The sequence below is a fragment of the Chelonia mydas genome, chromosome 6 (genome assembly GCF_015237465.2).
Source record: "Chelonia mydas isolate rCheMyd1 chromosome 6, rCheMyd1.pri.v2, whole genome shotgun sequence".
Classification (NCBI taxonomy): Eukaryota; Metazoa; Chordata; order Testudines; family Cheloniidae; genus Chelonia; species Chelonia mydas.
The window spans coordinates 90,433,619-90,454,074 of record NC_051246.2 but is presented as its reverse complement, the minus strand read 5'-3'; the positions used below and the strand labels follow the sequence as shown (position 1 = coordinate 90,454,074).

The 20,456-nt window shown below is 48.3% G+C and overlaps 1 protein-coding gene across 7 annotated transcripts in view; it reads left to right on the top strand.

Annotated features, from left to right (window-relative positions):
• SYNDIG1L (synapse differentiation inducing 1 like) overlaps positions 1-20,456 on the top strand; it is a 50,985-nt gene that overhangs the window by 14,731 nt on the left and 15,798 nt on the right. For 2 of the 7 annotated variants that reach the window (XM_043549483.1, XM_043549482.1), the window contains exon 1: positions 3,357-3,856. The exons of 3 other annotated variants lie outside the window; for them this stretch is intronic. The gene's annotated coding sequence lies outside the window, so the exon portion shown is untranslated. Of the gene's footprint in view, positions 1-3,356; positions 3,857-20,212; positions 20,306-20,456 lie in introns of those variants that run through there. 2 more of the 7 variants (XM_007065224.4, XM_043549485.1) reach the window with 2 other exon arrangements.

Below are 20,456 nucleotides of genomic sequence, written 5' to 3'. Positions count from 1 at the left end.
GGGTCTAGAACACATGACTTATGAGGAGAGGCTGAGGGAGCTGGGATTGTTTAGTCTACAGAAGAGAAGAATGAGGGGGGATTTGATAGCTGCTTTCAACTACCTGAAAGGGGGTTCCAAAGAGGATGGCTCTAGACTGTTCTCAATGGTAGCAGATGACAGAACGAGGAGTAATGGTCTCAAGTTGCAGTGGGGGAGGTTTAGATTGGATATTAGGAAAAACTTTTTCACTAAGAGGGTGGTGAAACACTGGAATGCGTTACCTAGGGAGGTGGTAGAATCTCCTTCCTTAGAGGTTTTTAAGGTCAGGCTTGACAAAGCCCTGGCTGGGATGATTTAACTGGGACTTGGTCCTGCTTCGAGCAGGGGATTGGACTAGATGACCTTCTGAGGTCCCTTCCAACCCTGATATTCTATGATTCTATGACCCAGTGCCTTACATTCTGTGACCCAGTACTGGGTTGTGACCCACAGTTTGAAAACTACTGGTATATAATATAATGAGATCTCATTTCCTCTAACTGCATGCGTCCTTGCCAGAGGTCTCCTTGCCACTCAAGCTGAGATCAGGGACCACTTATTCCTTTTTTTTTTTTTTTTTGCTAATGGGCCCATTTCATTCATCCCATTAGACGTATAAATATCCACAGTGAGGCTCAGCAGAGCAAGAGACTTTGCACATTATTGCTTCAATCCTTTCTGAATTCCTCTTTTGTTCCTTGTATGAAAAATGTTTCTGTATTGTATGTGGTTCCTCCCCTCCTCCCCCTTCCCCCCCCCGCTCCCCCCCGACTTTTATTAGGTCATCCAGTCCTTCTGCATGTAGCAACCTGAGTGACTGGACCACAAGTTTCCATGTGCTTTTCCCCTTTTCTCTTAAAGCTGCACACTGGCCTGCATTCATAAAAGTTATCAGATCATCATGGTGCTAAGCTATTTTTACACACCCTCTCACACACACGACTCCAGCAGAGAGACATCCTGGGTCAGAGTCTTTGATTCAGGATGTTAATGTCATCTTATCGTCATCAAAGCAGGGGACACAGAGCTGCAGCTCTGCTGCTAAGTAGTATCTGTAGAAGTTTGGGAGGGCTAATCCCCCACCCTGTCTGGGTAATTACAGTGCCTGCATTTTAATCCGGTGATTGCGTGTGGCCCATATGAAGGGCAGAGCGGCTCCATTGAATTGACAAAAGCAGCTTGTGGGGATTTTGATGGGGCTGCTGTGGCAGAGACTATTATACTTTGGTAATATTGCTGTTTTGATTACCCATCCATCTAGTCCTTTCGGCGTGCGTTTCAGCAGCTTATCATAATGTAAATTCAAACTGGTTTGACAGGAATTAGCAAGCTGTATATCAAGGTATTTCATCTGGCTGGCGACCTTTTCTTTGGGGCTCTCCGGTGATTTGGGCAGTGGGGTTTTGCTGAGACGTACAGTAAGAGCTCACTTTTATGGTAATTTACTGTCAGACCCCAGAGTCCTTTAAACTTCTGTTTTCTGGAAAAGGTTTGCAAGAGCTCTTCCCAAGACCTTGCCATATAAGCCAACGGGTAGTTCTAGTATAACAAGGCTTTGTCCCTTACAGGCCCTCTCTGTTTACCTTTAATCAGTACATGTTGCCTGAACCTTGCTGCAAGTGGCTTGATAACCAAGGCAAACAGGAGTGTGGGCACCCTGTCTCCAGCCATGTGCCAGCTGAAACTGTGCCCATAGATTCTAGCTGCTCCTGGTGACGTGTAATCAGGATCATTATCTAGGATTTTCACTGAGCTAACATATTTGGCACCAAACCTCGTTGCTCCTAGGGCTGCAAAAGGAGAGTCCCATCACCTTCTCCTTGTTTTATTGTTACCCTGCATTTTGGTTCAGCCAACTATAGGTTGGATGTCTGCCACCAATTCTGAATTTGGATCCAGGTTTGGATTACAAACCCCAAGCCCCAAATCCAGGGGTGTCTGTATGCAGGGGTTTGCTTTGAGCCCATCTGAGGTTTGCTCTTAAGAATCCTCTACCGACGCTGCCTGGTGCTGGGTGGGATCTGGCCATGGGGAACCATTCTATTTGGGGGTATTGCTTTGTTATTAGTAGCAACTCTGGGCTCTGGCGAGATTCCCTAGAAGGTAGCCATGTGCTGTGGGAATGAATGTGCATAAGGCTGGCTCACACCCTTTCTATTGGCGATGGAGGAGATGAGCTATCAGGCCTTAAATGAGCTGACAGTCGGTCAGAGTTGGACTCCTGTGTCAGACGCAGAAATCACAGATGGGGAGTTCAGGGGCTGTGTTGCTCTTGTTATCCAGCTCAATCCAATGGCTCACCTCCATGCTATTCCTGTGAAATGATCTCACTGCTGTGGCTAGAAAGAGAGGGTATGTCTGACTGGGAGAATAATACAAAGATAGAAACTTTTCTGCTCACACTTTGGAGACTTGTTTCTGGGTATGTCTACACTGCAACTAGACACCTGCAGCTGACCTGCACCAGCTGACTCAGGCTTGTGGGGCTTTGGCTAAGGGGCTGTTTAACTGTGGTGTAGACATTTGGGCTCAGGCTGCAGCCTGAGCTCTAGGACCCTGCGAGGTTTGAGGGTCCTAGGGCTGTCAGGGACATGACAAGGGAAAGGTGAGAGTGCAGCATGAAAGATGTTCGGGGATGCTGGAGCATAGTATGGGCGAGGCTTGAGGAGGTTTGAGTGGGTTGTGGTCATAGCAGAGATGCAGTTTGAGAGTGTGAGGGAAGCAGTAGAGGGAAGCTGTTTGGGGAAGCAGTTTAGGGGTATTGGGAGAGGCCTGGAGAGCTGTTGGGGAGAGGAGTTGTGGTGGGCTTGGGGGAGTGGGGAAGGAGTTGGCAGGTTGGGGCGCTGTATGAGCTCTTTGGAGTGCAGGTTGAGAGTGGATAAGGGTTATGGGAGTAGGTAGGCTATTGAGGCTTGGCTCGGCTCCAATCTCACTTCATGATGGTGTAGATCAGGATTAACCCAATTGAACTCACACAGGTTTTACCCTGGTGGAAGTCTAGTGAAGGAGATCTGAATCAGGCCCTTTAGTTTTAATTCTATACAAACTCTGTGCTTTAAGAAAGAAATCCCACGTAAAGGAGAAGCTCAACTTTTCCATCCCACAAAAATAAACAGCCAAGCTCTGGCTCCAGGATTCCCAGGTGGATTGAGCCAGCCCTGTCCCACTGGAGCAGAGAGCACACTGGCTGTCCCAGTGAGAGACAGTGCCAGAGCTGGGCCTCCTTGACCTTTAGCACCGGCACAGAGCGACCCAGTTTGTCTTTTTCTTGAAATTCTGCTGTGCAGCCCTGCCTCTTTTCTTCCCAGGGTGTTTGCGGGAGCAGCAGTGCCAAGGGAAAGGCAGCAAAAAGAAAGAGAATGAAAAAGGCAGCATTTCTGAGCCTTAGCTGAATTAGCAGGACAAACCTTGTGGGAAGGAGCAGTAATCGGGCAATGTGCAGCTCTCCTTCGGGAATGTTTGCAGCTGATCACACCGCAGCTGGAGTGCTAGAGTGAGTGAACGCTGGGCTCTCTTGACACAAATGGGAAGTAGGGTTTTGCTGCAGCTAGAGGGCTGTGCTGATGCACATCTCCAGTGCTGTGTCTGGCTATGCTGATACACATTTCCAGTGCTGTCTCCGGCTGCGCTGAGGCGCGGTCCCCAGTGCTATACCTGGTGCTGTCACTGACTACCTAAGGCTTCCAAGCAAAGCAGCTCAGGAATCCACCCTGAAAGGAGGAGGCTGGAATCATTCCAGGTAAAGGGCTGTTCCTAGCCAGCATCATGCCTGGATCAGGTTTACTTCAGCTACCTTCTCTCCAACTTAGTGGGTGAGGCACTCTTCATCACTCAGGTAAGGAGCATCCCTGGACTTTTCTTATTCAGGGTACTGTCCTGCTTTGATCAGACAATAGCAGCCAGGGCAGGATTAACAGATAGTTATTTCTGGGAGGGGCAGGGGCTGGTTAGGATTTAGCAAAAGATTTTGACCCCCAGTATTTCACAGAAATTGCAGAGCCACTTCAGGTGGGTCTGAAAATCTGAGGTGGCCACAGAGAGAAGGGCTCTGTGGACTTTCCCTTACAACTCAGCCCTCTGCTAAAGTTTGGGGATCAGTAATTAGACAGTGTGGCTAAAGAGAACGAATAGTCAAACCATGCATGATAGATGCTAGTCATGTCGCTCAAGGCATCACTGGAAGATGCTGAGGTGCCTGGAAGATGTATAAAAAGCTAAATAGAATAGAATAGGCAATTAGTCAGTTTGGTTAATTGTGCCAATAACAATACCTTCTACTTGTATGCATGTAACCACCTTTTCAATCCAGGTTTGCAAAATCCTATTCGCTCTTGGGCAGTGTCTGTGGGAAAGGAGCTGTGTGTTTGCAGTTTCAAAGGGCTAGTGTGGAAGGAAAGTGCCTTTGGTATCTGACCAGTACCTGGCTTGTAATTCATTCTCCTAGGCTGCTCCAGGTTTTATAGAAGCCCCTGCTATTCTACACAGCCCCCCTTTACAAAGCTGCTTGCTTAGCTTCCGAAAACCAGATTCCCTCTGAATGAGCGCAGCATCTGCCACCAGAAACTTCTCCCCCAAAGGAACCTGAAGGGAAAGTGATGATGCTATCTAAATAATACAGATAATAAGTGCAGGCAGGTGTGAGGCTGGCTGAGACTCGCACAGGAAAATCCACTTTGCCTCAAGAGGATAATAGATGGCTACTTCCCAACTCAGCAGCAGGAGGAATTAGCCCATCAAAAAGGGTGTTGATATATTTATCTAGCAAAAGTTTGCAGTGTAATGGAAATAGTTGGCAAATTGCAGCATTTGGAAGCTAAACGCTCTTCATTCTGATTCCCTGCCTCTCCACCAGAGGCAGGGAGTAAACAGGCTACTGGAGAGCAAGTACGTTGCTGCAGCTCCCATTTGGGATCCTCATTCTGTTCAGCACAGGTCCCTGCTTTGGCCGATAGGAGAGCTCTCTGTGGGGCTGTGTGTGTAGGAGTGTCTTCATGTAAGCACTACAGTGGTGCAGCCACACCAATGCAGCGTTTTAAGTGTAGACCTGTGCTTACTTTGCTATTTTTCTAACCCCAAGTGACAGCTTCTTTTGTGGCTTTTGCATGGGACTAGCAAACAGAAGATAGGGATTCAAGTTCCATCTCTGCCACTGACTTGCTATGTGATCTTGGGCAAGTCATGAAAAGGTCTCCATGCATCAGTTTCCCCATCTGTAAAATGGGGATAATACTGACTCACCTCATAAGGGGGAAGAAGAGTGGGTGAGGATTTTTATTTATTATGTATTGAGGGAGAGGCAGAGAGACCCTGAGCCAGTACAATATATGCATAACATTAAGGAAGTGGTCCCCAAACTTTTTCACTTGTGCCCCCACTTACCTGGTCCGTGCCTCCCAGGGAGCTTCAGTGGGGAGCAGGAATCAGGAGCGGAGCCATGGCCAGGAACAGGGCCGCGGTCAGGGCCGGGACCAGAGCTGCAGCTGGGGCTGTGACCAGGAATGGGGCCATTGGCCGCAGAGCTGGGGGCAGAGTGGGTTTGGGTGGTGCTCCCTCCTTGCCCCCCAGGGGCTGGGCCAGGGCCTGCCATGCCCCCCAAATGTTCCTCCGTGCCCTCTTAGGGGGGTGTACCCCACAGTTTGGAGACCACTGCGTTAAGCACATGAGTAGTATCCATTGATTTATATGGGGCTACTTACATGCTGAGGGTTATGCACCTGTTTAAGTGCTTTGCTGGATTCAGGCCCAAGCATCCAAAAGATACTAGATGCTTTACAGAAGTCTGAGACCCAGTCTCCCTGTGCCAAAGCACTTCGGGCATCAGGAGGGGGACAAAGGGAAGAAATCTCAGTGGCATTTCTCCCCAGTTGTTCCTTCAGGGAGTTTGCACCCCCTCCCCCCACCCAAGTCTAGGGGGCTGCACCACAAACCTGCTTACTCCCCAGGATCTTCACAGATCCCAGAGGATGTTGGTACAGGGGAGCTTGGAGAAGTCTGAAGGCGGGGTTTGTGCCTCTGCAGCAGTTCTTTGGTAGTTTTGGCTCCAACAGAGCTACACTACTAGGGCTTCGCCTGGAACTCCACTTAAAGGGGAATCCCATCATGGGGTGGGATGTTACCTTGGTGCCCTGAGCTCTGCTGGGCTGGGAGCGGGAGGATGCATTTCCCCACCTCCTTGTATGCACCCCTCAACTGTGGAGTGTCCTCTAGTGACCAGAGGAACAGGATGCTGTCATGGAGGCAGCTGGGCCCCTTCTACTTGGGAGGGCAAGAGCCAGGCATGGAGGTTTCATCCAGACACAGCTCAAGGGAGCATGATCAGGCCCTTAACTGACTGACTATCATGAATAAGGCAGCAATTCTTTCACAGAGGTCGCGGAAGTCACAGAATCTGTAACTTCTGCAGCAGCTAGTGCGGCTGACTTCAGGGCCACCCCAGCAGCTGGCCTCGGGGCCTGCTGCTTGGGGGCCCCGCAGCCATCCGCACCAGCCGCTGCTGGAGTGACCTGAGCCAGCTGCTCCGGTGGTCCCTGAGGCCAGCCGCACCGGCTGCTGCTTGGGAGGCCCAGGACCAGCTGGCTTCAGGAAACGTCTGAGCAGCAGTCCTGGGAGCCTCCCCTCAGGAGCCAGCTGCACCAGCCACTGCTTGGGCGGCTGGCTTCAGGGACCGTGCAAGCAGCAGTCCTAGGGGCGGCCCGGGGGAGCATCTGAGCAGTGGTCCTGGGGGCTGCCATGGGGCTAGCCGCACCGACCGCTGCTCGGGTGGGCCTAGGCAGCTGGCTTCAGTGACTGCTGGAAGAGCAGCCGATGTGGCTGGCTTTGGGGAGTGCCCGAGCAGCAGTGGTCCCTAGGCAGCTGGAGCAGCAGTCCCACGACACCCGGAGGCCATCTGGAGAGCAGCCCTCGGGAGCAGCGGGGCCCCAGAAGTAGAGATTTAGTCAGGGGTCTTTTTGATAAAAGTCACGGACAGGTCATGGGCTGTGAATTTTTATTTATTGCCCGTGACCTGTCTGTGGCTTTCACCAAAAATATGCATGACTAAATCTTAGCCTTATTCATGAAGCACTAGGTGCCTTTAGACTTGTGAGTGCTCAGTAGGATAGATACCCCACTGAGGACAGAGAAGTGTGCTTATGTAGCTCCTCCTTAGTATCATCTGTGAACATCATTAACCTCCCCATTCCAGATCACTAATAAAGATGCTAAATGAGATACTAGCCCTACAGCCCATTTCCACCTTGCTGTTTGTCTTTACCCTTGGCAGGTTCTTAGTCCATGTGGCTGCATCAGACCCAAGCCAGGCTGAACTGGTTTTTCAGGTCAGATTATATGGCACACATTATAAAATTTCAGTGATTGCTTATTTTTAAAGCACTGAAAAGTGTGTAGCACTTCATGAAACATGTACAGGCCCAGCCCCTGCCTCCAAGACCTGCCGATCTAAATCTAGATGGGACATGACAAGGAGGGAAGAGAAACAAACCAGCTGGCGGGGTAAATTCTAGCTCCAGTAGACCTAACCATGCTAGCTCAATCAGACCTAGTGTGTGTACATCTCCTTGGGTGGAAATTACGCCCCCCCCCCCCCCCCCCGCCCATCTCAGAGGGGGTCAGACCTCAAAAGGAGAAGGGAAGGACAAAGACATTTACAACACTGTTCAGCAAGGCACGGTACAGCTTGATGACTCCCTTAAAAAATCCTTACATGCCATCATCTGCCTCCTCGCCATCACACCGGCTCTCCCCCGACACACAACTCCATCGCCGAGTACAATCCCTGCAGCTGCCAGCAAATGCAGGAGGTGAGGGAAGGAGAGGGAGCGCCTTTGGGTGGGATCTTTTTGCCTAGAGTGACCTGTGCCTGGGGCTGGAAATGAACAGGGTCGAGGAAGGGCTTGGGGGAATATTGAATCCCTTTTCCCCTCCCTGGCTACAGTTGCTCCTGACTTCAGACTGAGTTTGGGAGAATCAGTGCTAAAAGTCTGGGGCAGGGTGTCTATCATCTGGGAATCGTGGCTTTGGTAAGACAGTGCCTCAAGTGTGCCCCCCAGCAACTGAACTTGGTTTTTAATTTGAATTTACTTCTCTTTTGTTGCTGGGTCCATGACCCCTATGCAGTACCACCCGCCCCCCCCCAACACACACACTTTAAGCACTGGGAGGAATGCTGGGCTTTACACAGTCACTCCAGCACTGTGACAGGTTTCAGAGTAACAGCCGTGTATTGCAAAAAGAAAAGGAGTACTTGTGGCACCTTAGAGACTAACCAATTTATTTGAGCATAAGCTTTTGTGAGCTACAGCTCACTTCATCGGATGCATACTGTGGAAAGTGTAGAAGATCTTTTATACATAAAGCACGAAAAAATACCTCCCCCCACCCCACTCTCCTGCTGGCAATAGCTTATCTAAAGTGATCACTCTCCTTACAATGTGCGGGGGGGGGAGGGATGAGAAAACCTGGATTTGTGCTGGAAATGGCCCAACTTGATTATCATACACATTGTAAGGAGAGTGATCACTTTAGATAAGCTATTGCCAGCAGGAGAGTAGGGTGGGGGGAGGTATTTTTTCGTGCTTTGTGTGTATAAAAGATCTTCTACACTTTCCACAGTATGCATCCGATGAAGTGAGCTGTAGCTCACGAAAGCTTATGCTCAAATAAATTGGTTAGTCTCTAAGGTGCCACAAGTACTCCTTTTCTTCCAGCACTGTGGTTTCTCTGAACAGAGCTGAGTGCCAGTCCAAGCCCAGACACGTTGGAGGAGATTTTCAAAGGGGCATTGGATGCACAACTGCTGTCGATGTTCAAGGAGATCTGGCGGGCCTTCTGTGACTTTGAAAATTTCCCCCATCATCTTATCTTTAAACAATTCATTGGCCGTGCAGTGGGTTTTTATAGACTGGCTCACGTGGCCTTTCTACTAAGGTTAGATGTTCTCTGGGTAGGGCTTTCTTCTCCCTCCCAGCCATATGGCAAGAGTCTTTGTGACTATAAGTCGTAAGACTCTACATTGTTGAAGTTCTCATTCTTCCCTCTTCCCATGGGCGTTGCAAGGAGAGGAAGAGTAGTTTAAAAGCCTGAAGCAGATGTTATTTCTCCTGTCATTCTTGAAAACATAATAAGTTCCTTCACTCCAGCAGCTCCCTCCAATTTGGAGGCAAACTTTCTTAAAGACAGAGGGCAAATCTCCGTCTGACGAGTCCAGGTGGAAACATCAAGACACTAAAAACAAGGCTAAAAAAATCTCAGATAGTAGCTATTAAGCTGGGTAATGAGACAGGCCTCACACTTTGTATCAGACAGGGAATTTTTTTACCTGAACTTGAATGGAATGATTCATTTCTTCACTATACCAGCTTATTGCATCTTTGAGAAATACATCTGAGTTTGAAAAACTGAAATAGGAAAGTGCAGCATTCAAAATACAGCTTAGTTCTTTAAAGTGATAGCAGATACTTAACACTAGAAGTAAAACCTAGCGAGTAAGGGCTTTAAATACATTAGCAGTAGCACCCACGAGCCCACATCAGGATCAGGGCCCCATTGCGCTGAGTATGGAAGGCAAAGACAGTAATAGTCTCTGCCCTGAAGATCTTACAATCTAATTTGAAACAAGACAGGATCATGAGTATAACAAACACTAGGAAGGCAGAAATACCAGCAATGCCTGACAGCCCCACCTTTATGAAGCTGTGACAGGTTCCCCCCAGGGTGCCACCTGGAACTGAGGTACCATTAAACCCTCTGACCTACCAGCCTGGGCTCTCTTTCACACTGTACTGCTGTGACAAGCTGCAAAGCCCTCCAGCCTGCACTTTCACCAGCATTCACACAGATAGGGACACACCCAGCTGTAGTTACATGCAGGCTCTCTAACCACCAGCTTCCCAGCCTAGGACCTCAGAGCAATACTGTCCTGCCCTGGTCAAATCTGGCCAGTATACAGGTTTAATACCTAGTCTGCCTCTCCCTCAATGTGCAGAGAACAATGCACATTTGTGGTAACCAAGCAGAGATTTTCCCCAAACACTCCAGTCAAAGCTCACTGGTTTAGATTAAAACAAAAACAAGTTTATTAACTACAAAAGATAGATTTTAAGTGATAGCAAACAGATCAATGCAGATTACCTAGTAAATAAAGAAAAAATGCAAACTAAACTTAATATACTAAATAAACTGGGTAAGAATAACAGATTCTGACCCTAACTGATGGTACAGGGAGACTTGTAGATTCTTCAGGCACAAGCGGCACTTGCTTTGCAGCTTGGATTCCCCAGGTGTTTCATACACAGGCTAGAAATCCCATGAGCCTGGGTCCAGCACTTCCCCCAGTTCAGTCTTTGTTCCTCAGGTGTTTCCAGGAGTCTTCTTGTGTTGGGAGTGAAGAGCCACAGATGATGTCACTCCCTGCCTTGTATAGCTTTAGCATAGGGCGGGAACCCTTTGTTTCAAAACCTGGTTCCCAGACGAGTTTGTGGAAAAATACTGACATCCCAAGATGGAGTCCAGAATCATGTGCCCTGGTCACATGTCTTTGTAGAGTCTTAGCAGCCATTACTTAGTGTTGGTCTGGAGTGTTCTCAGGAAGGATCACCAGATGGGAGATAAGCTTCTCCTAAGGCCTGTTGTTTTCCCTAATCATAGAATATCAGGGTTGGAAGGGAGCTCAGGAGGTCATCTAGTTCAACCCCCTGCTCAAAGCAGGACCAATCCCCAACTAAATCATCCCAGCCAGGGCTTTATCAAGCCTGACCTTAAAAACCTCAAAGGAAGGAGATTCCACCATTTCCGTAGGTAACACATTCCAGTTCTTTACCACCCTCCTAATGAAAAAAAGTTTTTCCTAATATCCAATCTAAACCTCCTCCACTGCAACTTGAGACCATTACTCCTTGTTCTGTCATCTGCTACCACTGAGAACAGTCTAGAGCCATCCTCTTTGGAACCCCCTTTCAGGTAGTTGAAAGCAGCAGTACTCCAGATGAGGCCTCACCAATGTCGAATAGAGGGGAACGATCGCAGACCGAGGGATCTGCCCCTACTTATACAGTCTAAATGCCGTTAGCCTTCTTGACAACAAGGGCATGCTGTTGACTCATATCCAGCTTCTCGTCCACCGTAACCCCTAGGTCCTTTTCTGCAGAACTGCTGCCTAGCCATTTGGTCCCTAGTCTGTAGCAATGCATGGAATTCTTCCGTCCTAAGTGCAGGACTCTGCACTTGTCTTTGTTGAACCTCATCAGATTTCTTTTGGCCCAATTCTCTAATTTGTCTAGGTCCCTCTGTATCCCATCCCTACCCTCCAGCATATCTACTACTCCTCCCAGTTTAGTGTCCTCTGCAAAGTTGCCGAGGGTGAAGTCCACACCATCCTCCAGATCATTAATGAAGATAGTGAACGAAACCGGCCCCAGGACTGACTCTTGGGGCATTCCGCTTGATACCAGCTGCCAACTAGACATGGAGCCATTGATCACTACCCGTTAAGCCCAATGATCTAGTCAGCTTTCTATCCACCTTATCGTCCATTCATCCAGCCTATACTTCTTTAACTTGCTGGCAAGAATACTGTGGGAGACTGTATCAAAAGCTTTGTCTCATTGCCCTGAATAGGCCCTTCCCAACCAGCCATCTAGACTGAAAGCATCTTGTCTAGTGGGGGTTACCCAGGTGTAACTACATTTGAAGTACAGATACGTAGTCAGTATTTATAACTTCAGATACAAAAATGATATGTATACAAATAGGATAATCATATTCAGCAAATCATAACTTTTCCAATGACACCTCACATGACTTATCTTTTACAAAATGCATCATAATTATGCCACAACCATATTATAATATTACTATGACGAATATGGGGTACAGTGTCACAGAAGCCATCAATGGTTGGTAGAAATAGATCTTGAGGAGGGAATCTGCAGCGGGTTGCTTTGCAGGTCAGCTCAGGGCGTTCCAGGCATCAGGGGCGGTGTGGAAGAAGGCACAGAGATGTTTGGGAGAGAAGTAGACCAGGGGGCTGGTGAGGCTGGTTTCTAGCCGAAGAGAGAAGAGTGGATAAGGAAGGTGGGGCAGAGTGGTAAAGGTCCTGGAAGGTGAGGGCAAAAAACTGGAATTGATGTGATGGAAAACAGGGAGCCAGTGGATGAATCCAAAGAGGGAGGTTGCCATAGGGCAGGAAGACTATCTTGGCAGAGATCTTGGCACTGCTAAAGCTCTCCATGAGACCAGATGCATATTGTTGTACAGCAGACATGAGCAACTGCAGAAAAGCATGGTGGAGAATTCAGAAACATAACCACTAGCACATGAAATCCGCCATAGGCACATTATAGTGCACAAGTCTGTGCATGTTCAAGCAGCAGCTGATCTCTCTTGTCTCATCCTTAGCATCCAAAGCCTGACAGAGCTCCAAGAAAGGCAGAGCTAGTTTTATGGAATGACAAAAATCTGATCGCATTATACTTCTGACCCCAGCCAGGTCCCCTGGGTGGGGAATAGTGGGTGAGTGAGAGAGAGTGCCATCTCATTGTTGGAAAGCATTCATAGCCACTGGATCCCATAAGTCTGTTAAGTTTGATTCCCAGAAGCTGTACATGCTTGAAATTTCAAGCAGATTTTCTTGGGGAATAGATGACACTCTCTCTTTCACCTTCTCTACTGGTGTTTGTTTGCCAGCCAGCCTATATATGGCAACTCTGGCATGATTTTCTTGGTGAGATTCAGAAGTGAGCATGGGGAACTCAAAAGCATGCAGCCTGCACTCCTGTTACTCTGTTTCTGTGCTGTGAAGTCTGAGGATGGCTGCAAGTTGCTGTAGAAGTTACAGTTCCCTTTTTCATGGCCCAGACACTCTGGTCTGGCACTTTATTGCTGAGATGGACTGTCAGAGTCCTGACAGCTAGCACCATGTCAGATACACAAGTGTCTCCCAAACTTCTCTCATGGGTTAATTCCTCAAAGGGCTTGAGAATTTGAATGACAGCCTCCGGCAGACCCTACTGTGCTGAAGTCAATGTCTTGACCTTCACCTCCTCTGAGCAGAGCATTAGCAGCAGCCAGTTGTTCCGCTCCAAATTAAAAAAAAAAAAAAAAAATCAGTTGCGCCTGACATGATTTGCTCTTTATAACCCCCCACACCCCCCTCCGCCAATGTTGCTTACTGCTCACATTGCCCTCTAGGGGTCGAGACTTTTCTTTCTACTCCTGGTTCCATTATTTGATTAGGGATTGAAGGCAGAGTTATGGGGAGTGAGGCTGCTCTAGTGTAAATTCAGTGTAGCTGCACAAAAGTCAATGGAATTACACTAGTATCACAATCTGAACCATTAAAGCTCTTGACCAGGCCCTCATCATTTGCTGCCTTCATTTCTAGAACCTCTTGCTCTCCAGCCTCCCTGACACCCCCTTGCAGACCTTGGCTCCATTCAGGATGCTGCTCCTAAGGTCATCTTCTTGGCCCTTGCCCTCTGCTGGCTCGGCTTTCTCCACCACATCATATTCAAGCTTCTTATCCTCCCCTGTAAGGCCCTGCACAGCTCTGCTTGTCCCTACTTACCTGCATTTGTATCTTGGTGTGCTGCCTTCCCCATCCACCAGTGAAACCAGTTTCCACTGTCCATTTGGCCACTTCTCCCACAAGCACCATTGTGCCTCCTTCCATGTCTCCTCACTGTGCATAGGACACCCTCCCTGAACTGATCCAGAAGGCCACTACTCTCTCCTCCTCAAGCCCCACTCCTACCACCATATCCCCACAGGAAATCACCAATGGATAATGGCAGGTGTAGAATGTCCTGGTGCCCAGTTAATTTATAAAAAAGACATAAATAAATAAAGAGACCACACTGACTGGAAACATGCTAATATGCACCTATAGCCTGTGTACCCATGTGTTCCTCTTCCATTGGTACCCTCGTCCTCCCTCGCCCTTCCTTTTGATTGGTTGATACACTAAATTGTTGTCGCTGTTGCATTTTGCCTGAAACTAAACCAGGAGTGGGCAAACTATGGCCCAGGGTCTGCATCCGGCCCTCCAGACATTTTAATCCGGCCCTCGAGCTCACACTGGGGAGTGGGGTCCAGGGCTTGCCCTGCTCCGGTGCTCCAGCTGGGGAGCAGAGTCAGGGACTTGCCCCACTCCGTGTAGCTCCTGGAAGCAGGGGCATGTCCCTCCTCTGGCTCCTACGCATAGAGGCAGCCAGGGGGCTCCTCACATTGCACCTGCTCCAAGAGCTGCCCCTGCAGCTCCCATTGGCCAGGAACCACGGCCAATGGAAGTTGTGGGGTGGTGCCTGAGGACAGGGCAGCACGCAGAACCCCCTGGCTGCCCCTGTGCATAGGAGCCAGAGAGCGGACATGCCACTGCTTCTGGGAGCCGCTTGAGGTAAGCGCTGCCCAGAGTCTGCACCCCTGACCTCCTCCCGTCCCCCACCCTCTGCTCCCATCCCCCAACCCTCTGCTCCCGTCCTCTGAACCCCTCAGTCTCAGCCCAGAGCACCCTCCTGCACCCCCAACCCCTCATCCCCAGCCCCACCCCAGAGCCCGCACCCCCAGCCAGAGCCCCCCCCGCACACCTGCCCCAGTCCGAAGTCCCCTTCCGCACCCTGAACTTCTCATTTCTGGCCCCACCCCAGAGCCCACACCCCCAGAGAGAGCCCTCATCCCCTCCCGCACCCCAATCTTGTGAGCATTCATGGCCCGCCATACGTGGCTACTGTAATTTATAATAACTAGTGTGAGCAAGACCAGAATCCATGTAATTGCTGGATTCACACTCCACTTTTTCTGAAGATCAGTCCCACTTTTGTCTTTCTCCAATCTTCTAGGACCTTTTCAGTTTGTACCTTCCTAGCTGGAAGTGGCAATTGTAAGTGTAGCCGAATCATTGGCTAATTGCCATACGAGCCTGCAGTGCATGGCACTCAGATGTGTTGATTTGTAAATAGAATGGACACATACTGCAAAAATAAAGGTAAATTCAAGTGGCTCCATCCCAGAGGTAGATGAAAGGATCCCTGTATGTAGTCTGTATATCAGTTTGTTACATTTGTAAAATGCTTTGTGATCCTTCTAGATGAAAAGCCCTAAAGAAATGTCAGATCATTATGACAACAAACAACAACAAGATTGAGCGCTGGGAACTTTCATTGTTAACAAGGAAGGCAGCCAGCAAGGAAGCACTCATAGTAGCTAGGATGGATTTCCACTATCCACTGATACCACTGGATCAAGTCGAGAGAGCTAGGAGTCAGAGGTCCCTCTCATTGATTCTCAGCCTTTCCAGACTACCGCTTTCAAGAGTGTGATTTGTCTTGCGCACCCAACTTTCACCTCTCTTAAAAACTATTTGCTTACTTCATCAGATCTAAAAATACAAAAGGGTCACAGCACACTAGTACTGAAACACTGCTTACTCTCATTTTGACCATATAATTATAAAATAAATCAGTTAGAATATAAATGTTGTACTGACATTTCAGTGTGGTACTTGAGCCTGTTTTTCACTCGTAAGCCTTGTCTAAAGCCAAAGCCCTGGCTCAATCATGTAATGTAGCTTCACGGGACCTGGGCAGTTCCCCTGGCTTGCCACCCACTAACGCCAACCCTGCACTTGCAATCCTCTAACCCCATCCCATGACCAATGTTCCCTCTAATTTTTTCCATCCGTGTGTGGAATGAATTTTGTTGTTATGGGCAGCACCAATATAGAGGTAATGCTGAGATCTGGGAGCCATTGTGACTTCATCAGATAATGTGGGAAGTCATGGGAAAACTTCCATGTGAAGAAAGATTAGTACTACACCTCTACCCTGATATAACGCTGTCCTCGGGAGCCAAAAAATCTTACCACGTTATAGGTGAAACCATGTTATATTGAAATTGCTTTGATCCACTGGCGCATGCAGCCCTGCCCCCCCGGAGCACTGCTTTACCGCGTTGCATCCAAATTCGTGTTATATCTGGTCACGTTATATTAGGATAGAGGTGTATTTAGATTAGAGAGTGCATAGGTAAGAAAGGATATAATAGAATTGCATAAAATAACGAATGGGATAGAGAAGGTAAATTGGGAGCTCCTGTTTTACCCTCTCTTAATACAGGAACAAGATGGCATTCAATAAAAACGAAAAGCAACACATCTAAAACTGATAAGAGGAAACATTTTAAAATAATTAACAATTGATTTGTGGAACTCATGGCCACTATATATAAACAAGAGTTTATAAGCATTCATAAAAGGATTACATGTTTATATGAATAAAAATACCCATCACCTGAGCGAGCAGTGCTCTAGGGGGAGACCCTGCTGCTACCTATGGCAGGTGGGAGACAAATATAAACAATTACTTTCATTTCTGCAGCTCCCTCCCTCTGCCCTTCCCAGGATTCTAGTGCCCTCTCCTCCCTGTTCCTGTCCTCAGAGCAACTACTGACCAATCCTGCACCTCCCTTTCCCCGCTCTCAACTGCGGCACCCTCCCCTTTGTCCCCTTCTCCATCGGAATCCATGATGAGTGGCTGATTGTAACTCGGCTCACTGCCTGGGCTAAGGCTAAACTAAGCACAGTAAACTGAGTGCAGTGCAGACCAGTGCCCTAAGCCTAAAGATCTAGCAAGGAGAAAAGGAAAGGACCTTTCTATAGCAGCCCCTTCTCTCACAGAGACAAGAAATACTCTCTCCCCACCCCCAGCATCAGAAAGACATCCCCAAAAGTGTGAGTAGGTGCCTCTTATAGGCCTGAGGAACAGTGTGTGTGAATGGATATGTGGGTGTGTGGGGAAATGAGTGTGAACAGATGTGTGGGAGAGAGAATAAGATACACCAAAATATACAGTCAGCAGAAAGGGAAAAAAGGAGGGAAGGAAGTATAAACACAAATGATACATAATAGCTTTATTAATATTAATGTAATGTATTTTTATTAATATTGGTTTATTGCTTTGGATTCTCATTAACTAAAGGCTTCATATCCCATTAGTTTCCTGAACCATCCAGTCCACACAACACCCACCCCCCTTCAAAAAACCCCAAACCCAACATAGTTAATGGAGGAGTAATAATAAAACTACTAATAATTTGCACCTGTTCCTTCTGAGGCCATCAGATAAGTTTATACATTTGAATTAATTCAGCCACACAATAACTATTTTGAAGCAAGTAATTATCAGCTCCTTTTTACAAATGGAGAAATTGTACTGATGCTATTATTTCTCTCATAGTAGCTTTATGACAAAGTAGTCTGGTCCCCAAGTGCACAGGGTAAGAGCACAGAGGTCAAGTAACTTTTTCCTCAATGAAAGAAACAATGTATTTCTTTAAAAGTATTAGCTATTTTTAAAAGTTATTTTACATTTCAGTTCAATTGTACTAAAGTAAGAAAAATAATGTCATTTTCTATTGTCTGGTTGTAGGAGGAGCAGCAGGTTTCAAAGCTGATAAATAATGTAAACTCCAAGATCAGATCAGATTTTAATATAAATTGCAATGTTTAATAATAAATTGTGTACAGTGCTGCCGAGGGAGCCCTCTCTCCCCGCCACAGCCCTGGGGCTGGGAGAGAGGCATCTTTTCCCCCCATAGCCCTGCACACCCCAACCTCTCCCAAGCCCCCATCACCAACCCTCACCTCATCTCACCGCCCCCACCCACCTTACACATCCTCCACGCTCACCTGTGTTCGCGCCTACAGGGCTGGTGCACGGTCCTTGATGGCCCTCTGTGTGGCCATGCAGGTGTGCAGCTTAGAGGGAACATAGCCCATGACCCCCCTGTGGGCCGCAACCACCAGGTTGAGAGACACTCATCTAGATGAGTTGAGTACCCTCTGGAAGATCTCTGAATACCCCAGGGATACATGTACCTCTGGCTGAGAACCACTCTCAACTATCCATGCCCAGTGCTCAATTGAGAATCAACTCTTTACCTTCTGATAAATGCACTGTCCTCTGTAGAGTGACTGAGACATCTAGTGGCCAGATAGAAAAGTAGCGGGTCCATGGATTTCATAGGAAAATCTATTTTTTGTATGCTGATGCTGCACATTATGTGCTGGGCGCTGCCTACACATTCAAAGAGGCTCCCGGCCCCAAGGAGCTCACATTCCAGGAGTACAGGCAACGTAGAAATGGTGGGGAGAGCAGGAGACAATTGAAATGAGGGCCTCTTTTATATACATTGGTAAACCCACATGTAGCATGTTAACTTACCCAGCATGTTCCAAGCCCCCTTGTCTAAGCGCACCCTAACCCAATCCCTGCGAGAGCATATTTGCGTTGGTACGTTTTAATGGAACTTGGAGGGAGGTGTGGGAATGTAAGGAATCCTGATGGAGCTTCCTCCCTGTGATGCTGCTTCTCAGGCAGCTGCCGGACTAGTGCCACTGAAGGGATTGGGGGGCTGATGTTCTGGCTCTCACCATCAGGAGCCATGCTTCAGCCTTAAGTAGTGTGACAAAGCTCTGTCCTTGCCTCCATGGGTCCCAAGTTTCCTGGCAGATTTCGCTAGCCTCAGAGGCTCACTGTGACCTTCCACGTAACCCTTGTCTCTCTAGAGACAAGGGTCACAGTCTACTGAGCCATTTTCATCATAAGCCAGCAGGGGAGGTGAGGAGAAGTTATCCTTCCTTGCACAGTCTCTGTTGTCTCCCAGTCTCAGTGATTAATCAGGGGGCAAAGTGGGGGGGAGCCTGGGCCCACCCTCTACTCCGGGCTCAAGCCCAGGGACCCTAATAGTATCAGCTATGGTAGCTGACATTTTAGAAACATGACGTGTACAATTCCCTGGGCTACTTCTCCCACAGCAGCCCTCACTTCCTCAAGCTCCACTTCACCCTTACCTCAGGGCCTCCTTCCTTGTGCCTGATATGGTGTGTACTACTCAGTCTCTCCAACAGCACAACTTCCTCCCACAGCTCCTGACATGCACACCCACCTGACTAACTGGGAGGCTTTTAACTAGTTTCAGCCAGCCCCTGATTGGCTTCAGGTGTCCCAATCAACCTAGCAGTCTCCCTGTCTTCTGGAAAGTTCTTAATTGGCCCCAGGTGTTAAATGACCTGGAGCAGCTGCCATTTCACTTATCTTGGTACCAGGGATTTGTTTAGCCTGGAGCTAATATATCTATCTCCCACTACTTTTCTATAGCCATCTGGCCTTGCCCCGTTACAGTAGTTTGGAGGAAATGTTTCTGCAGAGAAACATTTATCTAAGTGAGAATGAAGATTTGATTTGCATCTGGAAATTGACCAATATGACTAGCGAATCCCTGCAGCACACAGTATCCCAATTCTCAAAGCAATTTAGTCTCTGTCAGCTCTGGAAGCCCATCACTGAGGCAGCTGACTCTACCCCTATTTGGAGGGCATAACCAACGCCATATTCACTCCTTTCCAGCTCTATCAAACAAGTTGCTTCACAGCTGTGCATTAGCTGCTCTTCATCACAGACACCCTGTATCATGCCCATTAGCCAGGTCCACAATCTGCGTCACCTTCTCCCCCTATATCCTGGCGGTCACTAAATCCTTCCCTTATAATAGCTCTAAAATCCCACTTGCTAGAACCCTTGTACACACCTGGCTCAGAGGTTGCTTGGATTCCACTTCCCTCTCCATGGGTCTCCCGCAGACCCCATCCCTTCCATATGCTGCTCTGACCAGTTTTCTCCTTTGCTGCTCTGATGACATCTCCTTCCACCTCACATCCCTTCCCTGGCTTCCTCTCCTTTTGCATCAAGTTCAAGCTTCTCGCTCTCTTCTTCAAGGCCGTACGTAATCTCACCACTGCCTACATCACTGCATTCACTTCTGCCTTCCCCTCCCCCACCAGACCCTACTCTTAGCCTATTGCTCTCACTTTAAGGTTCCTTTTGTCTCTTGCTCACACTTGACCTGGCTCCTTTTCTCATGCTGCCTCCTCCACTTGGGACAGCTTTCCACACACCCATGTGACTGAATGGCTGGTCTCTGCTCCTTCTGATCCCTCCTGTAAACCATTTCTTTTGCTCACCCTTCCAACCATCCCTGGTATCCTCTTCCCCTATTAGCTCCCGGAGGCAGGGATGTCTCCTCCTTGTGTGTCAGGCAGGAGCAGGGCCTCCTCTTATCTCTGGAAAGCATCAAGCACAATTATGATCATGTGTACTTACGGGCTGGAACTCCGTAAGTAACAATAATAACGTCTCCGTTGCCTTCTCTGTGCAGCCATTGCTGTCATGTCAAGTGCTGCACAACATGGTTTGATTTGGAGTCTGCCTATCATTCTGCCTGGAGGCCAAGGCAGGTGAGACTATTTGTATGCGACTTTCCCTGTAACTGGAGCAGGAGCTCCTCTCCCTGCAGCTGCTGTGCTGTGCTGTTTATCTCCTGGCTTCCCTGATTGCTCCTCTCTGGCTGCAGTGCCCGGTACTGCTCTCTGAATGTGCCAGCATGGC